The sequence below is a fragment of the Salvelinus sp. IW2-2015 genome, unplaced genomic scaffold (assembly GCF_002910315.2).
Source record: "Salvelinus sp. IW2-2015 unplaced genomic scaffold, ASM291031v2 Un_scaffold2237, whole genome shotgun sequence".
Lineage (NCBI taxonomy): Eukaryota > Metazoa > Chordata > Actinopteri > Salmoniformes > Salmonidae > Salvelinus > Salvelinus sp. IW2-2015.
The window spans coordinates 14,419-23,199 of NW_019943567.1; the positions used below are offsets into that span (position 1 = coordinate 14,419).

The window sequence follows — 8,781 nt, forward strand, 5'->3', positions numbered from 1 at the left end:
AATCACAGGACATGAGGGGTTAACACAGTCAGAATCACAGGACATGAGGGGTTAACACAGTCAGAATCACAGGACATGAGGGGTTAACACAGTCATGTTCTTTGGGGAAGAGAATAGAATTGAATGAAAGAACCATCACAAAGGTAGAAAAGAACTATACATACTCTCTCACACAAAAACAGGAAGTTAGTATGGCACATAGTCTGGCCAGTATAAAGAAGTGCATAATAGTGAATGAACAATAATCTGAAACTCAGACCAGAGAGCAAAATGCTACAAAGCATCCTAGTAAGGAGCGGTCACCACACATATTTGGGTCCTGACCCACTAGGGTTGAACCCATTTAGTCGACTGGTCGATTGTTTGGTCGATAGGCTGTTGGTCGACTGAGATTTTTTTAGTCGAGCAGTAGTCAAACATTTTTTAATACATGTATGGCACATGAGACACAGTAATTTATGTAAAAGCATTCAATATATTATTATTATTGCTACATGTCCTGGGTGGCGCAGCAGTCAAAAGTCCTGCAACGCAGTGCTGAGGCGCCACTACAGCCTGGGGTTCGATTCCACAACCGGCCGTATTGATCTCTGGCTCCCTCGTTAGTAATTTGTGTTTCTTAATTTTTAATCGCAGTGCTTAAAGCATCAGACAAGTTCAGTAGCCAACATATAGTTGATTTTATTCAAACATAGGGTGTGTCTATATATGGAAAAATACACTTTTAAAATTTAGACTGATCAATTGTTAAAGAACAGACGATTCCTGGTCAACCAAGATTTTTTGTAGTCAGGGATGGCCCTATGACCCAACATCATCCACAGTGTACCCAGCTCTATCCCCCCATGAACTCCCATCATGGGGATTAGAATAATCAGATTATGGGCACGATCCCCAGAAGCTGGAAGCAGGGTAACCCCAGGTAGTGAAAGTAGAGATGGGGTGAGGCTGCTGTGAGAGGCCCAGGCTGCTGTGAGAGGCCCAGGCTGCTGTGAGAGGCCCAGGCTGCTGTGAGAGGCCCAGGCTGCTGTGAGAGGCCCCAGGCCTTGCCTGTCGAGAGGCCCAGGCTGCTGTGAGCATCCAGGCTGCTTGTGAGAGGCACGCTGCTGTGAGAGGCCCCAGGCCTGCTGTGAGAGGCCCAGGCGCCTGTGAGAGGCCCAGGCTGCTGTGAGGAGGCCCAGGCTGCTGTGAGGATCCCAGGCTGCCGTGAGAGGCCCCAGGCCGCTGTGCAGAGGCCCAGGCTGCCTGGAGGCAGGCGCGTAGCCCAGCGCTGTCGAGAAGGCCCAGGCCTGCTGTGAGAGGGCCCAAGGCTATGCTGTGAGAGGCCCAGGCTGCTGTGAGAGGCCCAGGCTGCTGTGAGAGGCCAGGCTGCTGTGAGAGGCCCAGGCTGCTGTGAGGATCCCAGGCTGCGTGAGGATCCAGGCTGCTGTGAGAGGCCCAGGTGCTGTGAGAGGCCCAGGCTGCCTGATGAGAGGCCCAGGCTGCTGGTGAGAGGCCAGGCTGCTGTGAGAGGCCCAGGCTGCGTGGAGACCCAGGCTGCTGTGAAGAGGCCAAGGCTGCCGTGAGGAATCCCAGGCGGCCGTGAGGATCCCAGGCTGCCGTGAGGATCCCAGGCTGCCGTGAGGATCCCAGACTGTCGTGAGGATCCCAGGCTGCCGTGAGGATCCCAGGCTGTTGTGAGAGGCCCAGGTCAGCAGGGAGAGAATGGCAAGGTCTTGGATCGTTGCTGGTACACAGCAGAGTATGTGAGCGAAACATGCCCAATTTGACTGGAGAACAGAGTGAGATTCCCAAAGGCTACAATTTCGCTCCAGAAGCACTCAAAGTATTGGTCACTTCAGGAGCTCAGGGCCCAGCATGCATCTGTAGTCCACTTGTGTGTTGCTATAGCCCCTTGCTTTAGCTATTGTCATGGAGTTCACTAAATATTTACATTAAGAAACAGATAAAACACACAGGTGTAAAATCAAGGTGACTTGCAAAGATGAGGACCAAGAGCAGGAGAGGGAGTGTGGTGATGTAGTGTCCACAACAACAAATCTGATCTTTTAAACATTTTGTTCATTTTTGTTACATTATCTATACAATTGGCCATAATTGATTTTGGCCCAATAGCCCTGGAATATCGCCATGTTCAAGAAGCTTTCCGTTTTTGATTGGGTTATTTTGCCTAAAAACTTTTAGGCCTACCTATAGAAAAAAACTAAAAACCCTGCATCTCTGCCCGGGCTGGCAAGAGTGGCCAAAAGCGTGTTTAGCATCCCCTTTGGCTCTGCTTGTTGTTTACATTCTGAGGGCTTTATGTCCTTATCAGCCTATTGTGTCACACTCGCAAATGCTTCACAATGTATTTCTTTGTAGGCTATAGCCTTGAAATAATTTTAATAATATAGCCTAAATAATTCATTTTCTTTCCTTCTTAGTCTCCCTGTCTGGCTCCTGACCTATTTAGATTGTTTATAAGCAGTTTAATTTGACATGTAGGTGAACATTCACCTTTTATGTTCAATACTTCAAAACCAAATGGCAGGTCCAGGTAGTCACAAAAATAGATTGGTGTTGGTTAAATTGCGATTTGAATTAATGTATGCAAATTTGCAGTGGCAGTTTTTCTTCCTGTGTGCACAGAGCGGTTTTCAGCGGAACTGTTGGAAAGGACGTGGAGCGCACAGAGCAGTGGACAAGCACCACTTCATCAGCAATGAGTGGGATTTCAAACTGCTCAACTCTTCTCACACACTCTGGTACACTGAAACAAAACTAGGTCAGAGACACGGTGACACACAGCCCCAAATCTCTCATTCTTTACTCAGCATATTTTTACCCATAACTGGAATTCTCTAAAAGCGGAACAGCATTCTGTCAACGCCATTGTTCTTTAGTACCTGCATGTGTGTACTTCCTATAGAAAATATTGTACTTGTACAGTTCCTCAGAAAATGCACAGCTGTTGGCTAATATTTCTGTTGTTCATTTGTAATATTAAAGAGTTTTGGTAGCATAATACTCTTTGTATATGATTTATTATATATTATATAGTTATAATCTGCGTGTACTTATTTTTCTTGCTCCAGTTTGGGAGACTGGTCCAATTCTACACAGTAAGGGACAGATCGAAATGTACTTGGGGGGAGGGGCTTTTCCAACTCAAGGTGTCTTACCAAAAAAATGCACCACCCTCCATAAATAATATTTTCACATAAATAATATTTTCACATGACCCTTCCCTTTTACAGTACAATAAATGGAACACCTTCCCCCCCTCATAGAATGAACTCTAAATAATGTTTACGACCACAAATAACAATAACTGTAGCGAACCTGTGTTTATAAACGTGGATATAAACGTGGATTCAGCGTGCTTTTGAGGCTCAGTTGATGCTACGCAGGACTCTGGGCCAGAAGGTTGAGGTTTCGCTGACCACCACCGACAGCAAACTCTCCCTGCCTGTTTCTTACACTATGGTCAGAGCAGGCTGCAGACAATGATCAGCTAGGTGGAAATGGCATTTTCAACAATTTGATGCCATATTTATAATTATATAAAATATATTGAACAAGTTTTCCACCAACAGGTTTCTGTGCCAATGCACCACACAACCAATAAACAAAGCAGACCTATTTCGGCACTTCAATATCATGGTTTGTGTTTTCACCATCACAATAAATAGACTAAGTCTGGACAAACAGAAAATACATTCCTCCCTACCTTGTAGGCTTACCCAGTACAGAAGGCTTGGCTTGAAAATCTCAGAATGCCATTAAACTTTTTGGTGTTTTGTAACAGATCAAAATGAAATTAAATCAAATTTTATTTGTCACATGCGCTAGACTACAGGTGCAATCTGCGTGCAAACTACTACACCTTACTGTGAAATGCTTACTTACAAGCCCTTAACCAACAATGCAGTTTTAAGAAAATAAGAGTTAAGAAATGATTTAAATAAATAAACTGAAGTAAAAAAACTAACACAACAAAATAACAACAGCATGGCTATATACAGGGGGTACCAGTACCGAGTCAATGAGTGACAATGCATAGATAATAAACATGATTAGCCACGTTCAGCAGTCTTATGGCTTGGGGTAGAAGCTGTTTAGGAGCTTTTTGGACCTAGACGTGGATCTCCGGTACCGCTTGCCGGAGAGAAGAGTATATGACTTGTATGGCTGTAGCGCCTTACGGTCAGATGCCGAGCCGTTGCCATACCAGGCGGTGATGCAGCCGGTTAGGTTGTTCTCGATGGTGCAGTTGTAGAACTTTTTCAGGATCTGGGGACCCATGCCAAATGTTTTCAGTCTCCTGAGTGGTAATAGGCATTGTCGTGCCCTCTTCACGACTGTTTGGACCATGATTGTTTGTTGGTGATGTGGACACCAAGGAACTTGAAGCTCATGACCCGCTCCACTACATCCCCGTCGACGTGAATGGGGGTGTGTTCGGCTCTCCAGAGAAGAAGACAGACGTTTTATGTGTCCCCAACCAATTGTGTTTTTGTTCGTTTATTTGCATTTTTGGAAACTTATTTTTGAACTTATTTTGTGCATAATGTTGCCGCTACCGTCTCTTATGACCAAAAGTAACTTCTGGACATCAGGACTGTGATTATTCACCACAGACTGGCAGAATCCTTTTTTTCCTTTAACGAGCCTGACGAGCTCGATATACTGCTTTCTCGGGAACAGGCCCAGATCCCCGTGATTTGCGTGAAGAGGAGGTGGAGAAAAAGGGGCCAAAGGGCAGGCTGCCTCGTGAGAATTCATAGGCGATTGAATAAACGCCCACTTCCTTCCATTCTGCTAGCAAACGTGCAATCTTTGGAGAATAAAACCGATGACCTACTCGCAAGATTAAACTACCAACGGGACATTCAAATTGTAAAATCTTATGCTTCACGGAGTCGTGGCTGAACGACGACACTATCAACATACTGGTTATACGCTGTACCGGCAGGATAGAACAGCAACCTTGTCTGGTAAGACAAGGGGCAGCAGGTCTCTGACCTCCTCCCTATAGGCTGTCTCATCATTGTGGGTGATCAGGTCACTGTTGTGTCGTTAATAAACTTAATGATGGTGTTGGAGTTGTGCTTGGCCACGTAGTCGAGGGTGAACAGGGAGTAGAGGAGGGGACTAAGCATGCACCCATGAGTGGCCCCCGTGTTGAGGATCAGTGTGGCAGATGTGTTCTTGCCTCCCCTTACCACCTGGGGATGGCCCGTCAGGAAGTCCAGGATACAGTTACAGAGGGAAGTGTTTAGTCCTGAGGTCCTTAGCTTAGTGATGAGCTTTGTGGGCACTATGGTGTTGAACGCTGAGTTGTAGTCAATGAACAGCATTCTCACATACTGTGCCTTCGGAAAGTATTCAGACCCCTTGTCTTTTTCGAGATTTTGTTATGTTATAGCCTTATTCTAAAATGGAAAACAGGTTTAGACATTTTTGCAAAACAAAAATACCTTATTTACATTCAGGCCCTTTGCTATGAGTCCTTTGATAAATTTCCATTGATCATCCTTGAGATGTTTCTACAACTTGGAGTCCATCTGTGGTAAATTGAATTGATTGGACATGATTTGGAAAGGCACACACCTGTCTATATAAAGGTCCCACAGTTGACAGTACAATTCAGAGCAAAAACCAAGCCATGAGGTCGAAGGAATTGTCCGTAGAGCTCCGTGACAGGATTGTGTCGAGGCACAGATCTGGGGAAGGGTACCAAAAACTGTCTGCAGCATTGAAGGTCCCCAAGAACACAGTGGCCTCCATCATTCTTAAATGGAAGAAGTTTGGAACCACCAAGACTCTCCCTAGAGCTGGACGCCCGGCCAATCTGAACAATTCGGGGAGAAGGGCTTTGGTAAGGGAGGTGACAACAACATTCATGAATATGCTGATTCTGTGAGCGAGTTTATTAGCAAGTGCATCGGTGATGTTGTACCCACGGTGACAATTAAAACCTTCCCCAACCAGAAACAATGGATTAGTGGCAGCATTCRCGCCATCAACTGAAAGCGCGAACCACTGCTTTTAATCAGGGCGACCGGAAACATAACCGAATACAAACAGTGTAGTTATTCCCTCCGCAAGGCAATCAAACAAGCTAAGCGTCAGTATAGAGACAAAGAGTTGCAAATCAGAGTCGCAAATCAACGGCTCAAACACGAGAGGTATGTGGCAGGGTCTACAGTCAATCACGGACTACAAAAAGAAAACCAGCTCCGTCGSGGACCCCAATGTCTTGCTCCCAGACAAACTAAACAACTTCTTTGCTCACTTTGAGGACAATACAGTGCCACCGACACGGCCCCCTACCAAAACCTGCGGACTCTCCTTCACCGCAGCCAACGTGAGTAARACATTTAAACGTGTTAACCCTCTCAAGGCTGCCGGCCCAGACGGCATCCCAAGCCGCGTCCTATGAGCATGTGCAGACCAGCTGGCTGGTGTGTTTATGGACATATTCAATCAATCCCTATCCCAGTCTGCTGTTCCCACATGCTTCTTGAGGGCCATCATTGTTCCTGTACCCAAGAAAGGTTTCCGGGATGATGGTTGATGAGAGCCATGACCAGCCTTTCAAAGCACTTCATGGCTACAGACGTGAGTGCTAGGGGTCGGTAGTCATTTAGGCAGGTTACCTCGGCATTCTTGGGCACAGGGACTATGGTGGTCTACTTGAAACATTTAGGTATTACAGACTCTTTCAGGGAGAGGTTGAAAATGTCAGTGAAGACACTTGCCAGTTGGTCCGTGCAAGCTCTGAGTTCATGTCCTGGTAATACGTCTGGCCCCGCAGCCTTGTGAATGTTGACCTGTTTAAAGGTCTTACTCACATTGGCTATGGTGAACATGATCACACAGTCATCCGAAACAGCTGGTGCTCTCATGCATGCTTCAGTGTTGCTTGCCTTGAAGCAAGTATAAAAGGCATTTAACCAGTCTGGTAATCTGYGTCACTGGGCAGCTTGCGGCTGGGTTTCCCTTTGTAGTCCGTAATAGTTTGCAAACCCTGCGACATCCGACGAGTGTCAGAGCCAATGTAGTAGGATTCAATCTTTGTCCTGTATTGACGCGTTGCCTGTTCGACGGTTCATCTGATTGCCATAGCAGGATTTCTCATAAGCGTCTGGATTAGTGTCCCTCTCATTGAAAGCGGCAGCTCTAGCCTTTATCCATGTTGCCTGTAATCCATGGCTTCTGGTTGGGAAATGTACGTACGGTCACTTGTGGGGACGACGTCATCAATGCACTAATTGATGAAGCCGGTGACTGAGGTGACATACTCCTCAATACCATCGGACGAATCCCAAAACATATTCTAGTCTGTGCTAGCAAAACAATCAGTAAAAAAAAAGGAATATTTGGCACTGGGAAGATTTTAATTAACCGGACATTTGAGCCTATTTATTAATTGGTTTCTAGGCTACATTCCTAAAACAATAAGTGTCCACCTCATGGTTCAGCTGTCAGAGATTTGAGCACTACATGTTTCAGGGCATTGTATTCATAGGTCTATAGGGTTAGGTGTCCACTCTATGATATTAACTTTTCAATACATATATACATAATCATATCTATCAATCAATCTGTCTATCAATCAATCTGTCTATCTATCAATCTATCAATCTGTCTATCTATCAATCTATCAATCAATCTATCAATCTGTCTATCAATCTGTCTATCAATCTATCAATCTGTCTATCAATCTGTCTATCAATCTATCAATCTGTCTATCAATCTATCAATCTGTCTGTCAATCTGTCCCAATAACAAAACACACTACCCCCCTATGCCCATAACAAGCACACCACAACACCTCCCCTATGTTCCAATAACAAGCACACCACTATCCTCCCCTATTGCCAATAACAAAACCAACACACAACCCTTCCCAAATTCAAAAACCCAGCCTTTTGATCTGTTCCTAAAGAGGACTGAGACTCCTGGTAATTAGGTCAAGTCAACTGGTCTTCTAGTAAATCATTGATGCTGCTTTTACCTCAAACCCTCAGAGCCAAGTCAGCATAAATACAGTCTCATCCCCTCACTCCTATCCTGGATGACATACAATAATAGTATGCGTCCTAGAAACTCAAACAAGATGGTTCCATAGTGCACATACACCACTCCCATGCTACTCTCAGCCAATCCAACAAAGAGGTTTATCTGCATCCATTTAGAAACAGCTATTATACAGTTATACAGTATGCTCAAGCAGTTCTTTGAGCAGGTAGTTGTGTATACTGTGGGAGACAGTCCTACTGTTGAAACTGGGTGCCCAACATGTGCAGCGCACAACAGATCGATGGAACAGAAAGCCACTGTGATGCCTCTCCGGTGCTTATAGGATTACAGATTACAGCACACAGACAGAAAGCCACCGTGATGCTCTACGGTGCTATAGGATTACAGATTACAGACACACAGACAGAAAGCCACCGTGATGCTCTACGGTGCTATAGGATACAGATTACAGACACACAGACAGAAAGCCACCGTGATGCTCTACGGTGCTATAGGATTACAGATTACAGACACACAGACACACAGACACACAGACAGAAAGCCACCGTGATGCTCTAACGGTGCTATAGATTACAGATTACAGACACACAGACAGAAAGCCACAGTGATGCTCTACGGTGCTATAGGATTACAGATTACAGCATACACAGACAGAAAGCCACAGTTTGATGCTCTCGGTGCTATAGGATTACAGATTACAGACACACAGACAGAAAGCACAGTGATGGCTCTACGGTGCTATAGAGATTACAG

The 8,781-nt window shown here is 45.3% G+C and overlaps 1 protein-coding gene across 1 annotated transcript in view; it reads right to left on the reverse strand.

The window, feature by feature from the left end:
- The window catches only part of LOC112073350 (probable guanine nucleotide exchange factor MCF2L2), a gene marked incomplete at its 3' end in the record, with an annotated part of 92,047 nt that overhangs the window by 13,412 nt on the left and 69,854 nt on the right, over positions 1-8,781 (reverse strand). The window lies entirely within an intron of this gene.